This window comes from Oryzias latipes, chromosome 7 (genome assembly GCF_002234675.1).
Source record: "Oryzias latipes chromosome 7, ASM223467v1".
NCBI classification, from domain to species: Eukaryota; Metazoa; Chordata; class Actinopteri; order Beloniformes; family Adrianichthyidae; genus Oryzias; species Oryzias latipes.
The window spans coordinates 20,056,068-20,063,704 of record NC_019865.2 but is presented as its reverse complement, the minus strand read 5'-3'; the positions used below and the strand labels follow the sequence as shown (position 1 = coordinate 20,063,704).

The 7,637-nt window shown below is 45.4% G+C and overlaps 1 long non-coding RNA gene across 1 annotated transcript; it reads right to left on the bottom strand.

Annotated features, from left to right (window-relative positions):
* Positions 1–6,837: 6,837 nt before the first annotated feature.
* On the bottom strand, positions 6,838–7,220 carry LOC111947666. Its single transcript, XR_002873533.1, has 2 exons — positions 7,166–7,220; positions 6,838–7,075 (listed from the first exon to the last, which is right to left on the bottom strand). It is a non-coding gene; the product is annotated as an uncharacterized LOC111947666 (long non-coding RNA).
* Between the last annotated feature and the right edge of the window lie 417 nt (positions 7,221–7,637).

Here is a 7,637-nt window from a genome sequence, read left to right as displayed (position 1 = left end):
GTGTTAAGATTTCTTGCAGGTTCTATATTTCTCTATCAATTCTTTTCTGGAATTTGTGATTCTGGCGGTTTTATGGTGCAATGAATCCATATAGGGACTTTTACTTAATTACCAACTAAATTTCACTTCTCAGAACTGTTCTTTAAAAGCACTGTTATTCCATTTATATCAAGAATTTAAAGCAAAGCGGTTTCTGGGTTATTTCTATATTCTTTGCCGAGACTAATTATGCTTTTATCTTTATCTATGCATTGCATCCTGAGCCTACGAACCCCTACTTCCCTGTCTGCTCTCCGTTTCCGGCGAATGATGTCACCCTTTGCAGTCCTTGATCTGGTGCTGCAAAGACGTCTGCTTGCCTTGCGGTCTTCCGTCAGACCTTTACACCCTGCACTCCCTGAGAATAGGCGCCGCTACAACTGCTGTCCTTCATGTGCCATCATCTCCGCTAAAAGCAATGGGAAGATGGTCCTTTTCCGCTTTTCAGAAATGTGTTAAATTAAATTCTGATGAAATATTAGCGGTTTAAAGAAAAAATATGTCTGGTTTGAATGATGAATATGTTAAGTCAGGTGGAAGCGCGAATGAGAAGGATTAACTGCATTGGGGTTAAAATTGAATCAGGTTGTGTAATATTGTTCGCTCCCCTTCATTCTTCCCTCTCTTTTCAGGTAGTATGTTCCCCTGGTGAAGGGGAGCGGCCCAACGGTCAATGAGGCCGGGTAAACACATAGCAGATACACTAGATAGAATGTTCCCTTCGTAGAGTGGTTCTCGAAGGGAGCGGCCAAACGGTCAATGGTGCCGGGTAAACACATAGCAGATACACTAGATAGAACGTTCCCTTCGTAGAGTGGTTCTCGAAGGGAGCGGCCAAACGGTCAATGGTGCCGGGTAAACACATAGCAGATACACTAGATAGAATGTTCCCTTCGTAGAGTGGTTCTCGAAGGGAGCGGCCAAACGGTCAATGGTGCCGGGTAAACACAAAGCAGATACACTAGATAGCATGTTCCCTTCGTAGAGTGGTTCTCGAAGGGAGCGGCCAAACGGTCAATGGTGCCGGGTAAACACATAGCAGTCATACTGGAAAATGAAATGAAATGAAGTGAAAATGGAATGCCGCCGAAAACACACCTCATCTTATTTACACACTGATTATACATGATCTTGGTGTTGGGGGTTGTTACCCGAAAGTGTATGGAAAAATAATTGTCTCAAGGAATTGAACGGAGCCTTATGCCAAAACGAAGTTGTGAATCAAATTGTGAATGTCAACGTAAAGATGTTGTGAAAACCTAAAGATGTCGTGAAATAAATATTCTTCTGCAAGAGTTGTCTGACTGAAATACACAGGAATGTGGCAAAGATGATCTATTAAACATCTAAACTGGCATCTGACTCAAAACTGCACGACTGGATTGCTCCAATAATGCTCGCCATGTTTGTTGCACTGCTGTTGTCACTTGCTCCTCCCCCTGCAAAAGAGTGCAGACGCTTTTTCCCCTGCTCCTGCCGCTTCCTGCTTTATTTGCTTTTTAATCATTTAATTAATCATTTTTAATTATTTTACCTCATCCACAACTCCTGGAATATCAGACTGGTCATCCTTTTTTGTGACTTCCATCTATACAAATCAATATTTTTACGTCTGACAAGCCAGCGACATGTCCGGAGGAGGAAGAAAAACAAACTCCCACTGTGAACGCTGTCGGATCTACCAACAAGAAATAAAAGAGCTACAAACACGGATATTTACTTTGGAAACTGAAAATGGACTTCACAAGACCCTTCCAGTGACATCGGGTGGTAAGAAGCCCACTCTTACTACAAATGAGAAGAATAACAGGGACATAGACCTGAGTGATGTTGTGTCTTTTCCGAAACTTTGTGCGGAGGAACTCTGTGTTAAGCCAAAGCGAAAAGATGACAAAACATCCGAAATAAAGCTCACAAACAGATTTTTACCCCTAACACAATGTGATATTGAAGAACACAGTGAAATTGGACCACAGAATAGGAGTCATAATGTTGGAAACAAAGAACACGCAGAAAGAAAATCTGTGCCAAACGTCAAGGTCAGAGATACGCTGCTGCTTGGAGATGGCGCTATCAGTGGAGTCAGCCACAGAAGAATGCAAACTTTATGTTGCCCAAGTTCTACTGTTCCAGTGATTACAGGACTCTTATCTAAAGTCTTGTACCAAGGAGTTAAACGAATAATCATCCATGTAGGTGCTGTCGATATCAAAAAAGAACAATCTGAACGTCTGAAAAAAGACTTCATCAAGTTATTTGAAGAGATCGACAAAGTAGAGGTTGAAGCATTCATCAGTGGACCTCTTCCTAACATCGATGGGGTGTCACTCAAGTTCAGCCGTCTGTTTCAGCTGAACAATTGGCTCTCCAGAGAGTGTGCTTCCAGAGGATTCCATTACATTGAGAACTTCAATACATTCTGGAAACGAAAGGACCTATTCATGGGAAGAGGCCCACACCTGAACAGAGGTGGAGCAAGAGAGTTAGTGAAGAACCTCCTCCACGCTCTGGGGCATAGAGGCCAAGGCCCTGAAAAGGCAGTAAGGAAGGACCGAGCCAGTGTCCCAGGAACCACAGCACAACGGCAACAACAACTACCTCCACTACCACCACCGGTCAAAGACTTGGATCCGGCAGCACCAGCACCACAACCACCTCCATCTAAGGACTCAGCTGCACCAGCACCACAACCACCTCCATCTAAGGACTCAGCTGCACCAGCATCACAACAACCACCGCCAGCTAAGGACCCAATCGCAGAACCACAACAACAACCACCAGATTTGGCCCCAGAAATACCACCATCTGACCAGCTCTGGGCGCCCCCTGCTACATCTACTCCCAGTGAAGACTCACTTTCCTTTTCATCCCCCCCACTTTCACCCATGGCCCTACCTAGCCATTTTGATAGCCTGATTAAGTCAGGAATTAAGATGGCTCCCCTAACACCTGTGAGCCTCACACCACACAGGAGCTCTCCTACCCCTCCAGCGCCCCCTCCACATCCTTCACCCAAAGTCCCTCCAACACGTCCTTCATCCAAAGCCCCTCCAACACGCCCCCTCCGTCGTTCACCCAAATCCCGTCCAGCACCCGCTCCTCCTGCTCAATCACCCAAACTACCCTCAACTCGACCTCCCCTGCGCGCCTCTAGACGTGCTATCCCCCAGAGCTAGGATGAAACGGGCCCCCAGTGTCCTAGGAAAGGTTATGTCAAACTGGGGCCCTGTGATGAACAGCTTCCTTCTGGTGCTATACCTGTAGTTGCACCACGTAGAATGCAAAAAAGGGCAGTTAGACTGTCCAATCACAGAAATCTAGTTGATATCCCTTGCAAGAAGGTTTTGACCAGTCCCAAGGAAACTAATCTTAAACTTGCTGCACTCAATGTCAGATCTTTATGCAACAAATCATTTTTAATCAATAATCTTATCTCTTCTTTTAATCTTGATTTTATGTTTTTAACTGAAACATGGCTTGACAAAAACACAGGAAACATAGTTCTAGTTGAATCAACTCCCCCAAACTACAAACATGAATCGGAAATACGAGAAAATAAAAAGGGTGGAGGCGTTTCTGCACTGTTTAGAGATAATATTGCAACCCGCAGACTATCATTTGGTGTGTTTTCATCATTTGAGTATGTGTCCTTTAAGATTGAGTTAAAACAAACTCCTCCCTTACTCTGCATAGTTATGTACAAACCTCCTCAGCACAGCCAAAGTTTCATTGATGATTTCACTGAAATGCTCTCAGTTGTGTGCACAGACTTTGATGGTCTAGTCATTACAGGTGATTTTAATGTTCATGTTGACAATGTCAATGACAAAAATGCAAAAGAGCTCAATGGTGTCCTTGAAACCTTTGATCTAATTCAGCATGTGAGTTGCCCCACCCACAGCAGAGGGCACACTCTGGACCTGCTCATCACAAGGGGGGTTAATATTCACAATGTCAGTGTGGTTGATGTCGCCCTCTCTGATCATTTCTGTGTATTCTTTGACCTGTCTGTTTCTCCCAAACCACCGCCTGGCCCTACAGTTGTCCAAAGGAGACAAATAAATGAGAGCACTAGGGCACAGTTTGTAGAAATGGTAGACCTTGAAAACGCCTCTGGTGCCAATGTTGATGAAATGCTGAATTCTGTTACTTCTAGCATCTTGAATGTTCTGGATGCCATTGCCCCTATGAAGGTTAAATTGAGAAAACATAGACAGAAAGCTCCCTGGAGGAACGATGATCTAGTCAGGGCACAGAAGCAACAGTGCCGCAGAGCTGAACGACAGTGGCGCAAGTCAAAACTCCAGGTTCATTATGAAATGTATAAGGGGGAGTTGTACGCTTACAACCAGATCTTATGCAGAACAAGGGAAAGGTACTTCTCTGAAATCATTGGAAGTTGCAGCAGCAACTCTCGTGTCCTGTTCACAACAGTAAACAGATTAACTAACCCTCCAACCCAGCTACCAATAGAACTGGTTTGCACACCTAAATGTAATGAGTTTGCTGTATTTTTTAATGACAAGGTTCAGGGCATTAAAAAAGCCATCAACTCCACAACACATATAACTATCGAACGGCCACCTACTCACTCTAAGCTGACTCACTTTGTACCTGTCACTGACCAAACTGTCCAAAAGACCATCACCCGTCTGAGCTCGTCTACATGCTGCCTTGATGTGTTACCCACTAGATTTCTAAAGTCTGTCCTGAACAGTGTGTTGCCATCAATTACTCAAATAGTTAACATGTCTCTTCAATCTGGAATATTTCCAGAGGCCTTAAAAACTGCAGTCATTAAACCTCTCTTGAAGAAGAGCGGTCTTGATCCCACTGTACTGAATAATTACAGACCTATCTCTAATCTGCCATTTTTAGGAAAAGTCCTTGAAAAAGTTGTCTACCAACAGCTCACTGATTTTCTCTTATTAAACAATTCATTTGATGTTTTCCAGTCAGGTTTTAGACCCCATCATAGCACAGAAACTGCTCTTATCAAGGTAACCAACGACATCCGCCTGAACACTGATGATGGCAAAGTCTCTGTCTTAATCCTGCTAGACCTGAGTGCTGCCTTTGATACTGTTGATCATGGGATCCTTTTGCACAGACTCCAAGACTGGGTTGGCATCTCTGGATCTGCCCTAAGTTGGCTCAAGTCTTATCTAGAAGACAGGAAATATTTTGTTGAAATTGGGAGTTGTGTCTCAGACTACATGGCCTTGACTTGTGGTGTGCCCCAGGGATCGATCCTGGGACCCCTTCTGTTCAACCTCTACATGCTGCCACTAGGGCAGTTAATACGCAGTAATAACATATCTTATCACAACTATGCAGATGATACTCAGATCTATGTGTCACTGACAACAGGTGAATATGGGCCGGTGGATTCACTCAGCCACTGCCTCCAACAGATCAGTGCGTGGATGCAGAACAACTTTCTACAGCTAAACTCAAACAAGACCGAAGTTATAATTTTTGGCCCACAGAAACAAAGAGAAAGTGTCAGCAGCTACATTCATTCTCTGTCTCTTAAACCCTCAAATCAAGTCAGAAATCTAGGGGTAATCATGGACTCTGACCTGAACTTTAACAGCCATATCAAGTCAGTAACATCAGCGGCATTTTACCATCTGAAAAACATTGTCAAAATCAAAAACATAGTGTCAAAACCAGACCTGGAGATACTTATTCATGCATTTGTCTCCAGCAGGTTAGACTACTGTAACGGCCTGCTCACCGGCCTCTCCAAACGAGCTGTAAAACAGCTTCAGTACATCCAGAATGCTGCTGCTCGAGTCCTGACCAGAACCAGGAAGTATGATCACATTAGTCCTGTGCTCAGGTCTTTGCACTGGCTCCCTGTACCTCAAAGAATAGACTTCAAAGCAGCTCTGCTTGTGTACAAGTCTCTCCATGGCCGAGCACCAAAGTACATCTCTGACATGTTAGTGCCATATGAACCATCTCGTACTCTGAGGACCTCAGGGGCCGGCCTCCTGTTGATTCCCAGAGTCAGAACTAAACAAGGGGAATCAGCGTTTCAATATTCTGCAGCTAAAATCTGGAACAGCCTCCCTGAAGTCGTAAGACAGGCCTCTTCTGTGTTCATGTTCAAATCTAGACTTAAAACATTTCTGTTCAGCCGTGTATATGACTGAAAGGTCCTATCTGCACTTTTCTTTCCTTTCCTTCCTTTATTTTTAAATCATTTTTCAAATTTTTTCTTTTCTTTTAAAGTAAATTTTACGTTGATTTCAATGATGTATTGTGATTTTAATGCATTTTTCTGTTTTGTGAAGCACCTTGAATTACTTTGTGTACGAATTGTGCTATACAAATAAACTTGCCTTGCCTTGCCTTGCCTTGCCTAATGTTAGGTTGGGGGTGTGAGGGGCTGTAAGCCAGCAGGAGACAGTGTAAACAGACAGCAGAGTGACGGGAGGGGGGGAGGGGGGGACAGGGTTGTCCTGGACCAATGATCGCCCCCAGAATTCAGAGGCAAATTTCTACTGAACTACTGATGCTCTGAGAAACTATGTCCTAGAAAACAACACAGTTTTATTTTTGGCTAAAAACTACACAATCCATAATTAACCCTTGTGCTTTCCTAGGCACTTTAACATTGGGAGTTGGATCATCTAGACCCACTAGACAGTGCTCTGAACCTTTTTTCTTCAATGATTTGTGATCTTCACTGGTGTCCGTGGATTACATGAAATCTTTCCTGTCATGGCTACAGAACACTTTTCGAACCCAGATGCTGGAACCCAGAAGAAACACAGCGGGAGGCGAGCGTTGGCGGGTAAGAGTTTTAATACGAGGAGCAGAGAGCAGAACGTGAGCAGGTCCAGATGTCGGTTCCGAACTGAAAGACGGAAGCTAGCGGCGTCACTGGTGGATTTCTCCGTAGGCCGATGTTGACGACGGTGGAGACACTTGATGAGGCAGAGGCTCGTGGTGGGACCGCAGGAGAGGACAGACTGATGAGAACGGCTGGGAACTGATTCGAGCGACCACTCGTGGTACTGGATTCCTGAGGGTGAGTAGAGAGAGAGACAGGTTTAGTCACAGGCTTGACGTAGCGAAAACGAACAATAGCTTGACTTGACGACCAACTATGCACCATCAGGGGCAACGGACTGGCGAAGACTGATGATCCTGTGGCTCCTTATGAAGGCGGATGAGGTGATGAGGTAAGTGGTCGCAGGTGTTGAGAATCAGCAGCCAAGCGGAGAGGAGAGGGGGAGGAGGCCGACAGAGGCACCATGTCAGTACCCCCCCCTCAACGACCGCCTCCAGGCGGTCAAGGGCGGCGATCAGGGTGGGCACGGTAGAAATCCTCAATGAGAGAGGGGTCCAAAATAAACGAGCGGGGAATCCATGAGCGCTCCTCCGGACCGTAGCCCACCCAGTCGACCAGGAACTGGAATCCACGACCCCTCCGACGGACGTCCAAAATCCGGCTGACGTCATAGGCCGGAGCGCCGTCGATGACCCGGGCGGGCGGTGGGGAAGTGGACGGCGGGCACAGAGGACTGTCCTGGACTGGCTTGATCTGGGAGATGTGAAACGACGGGTGGACCTTCAGGGCTTTG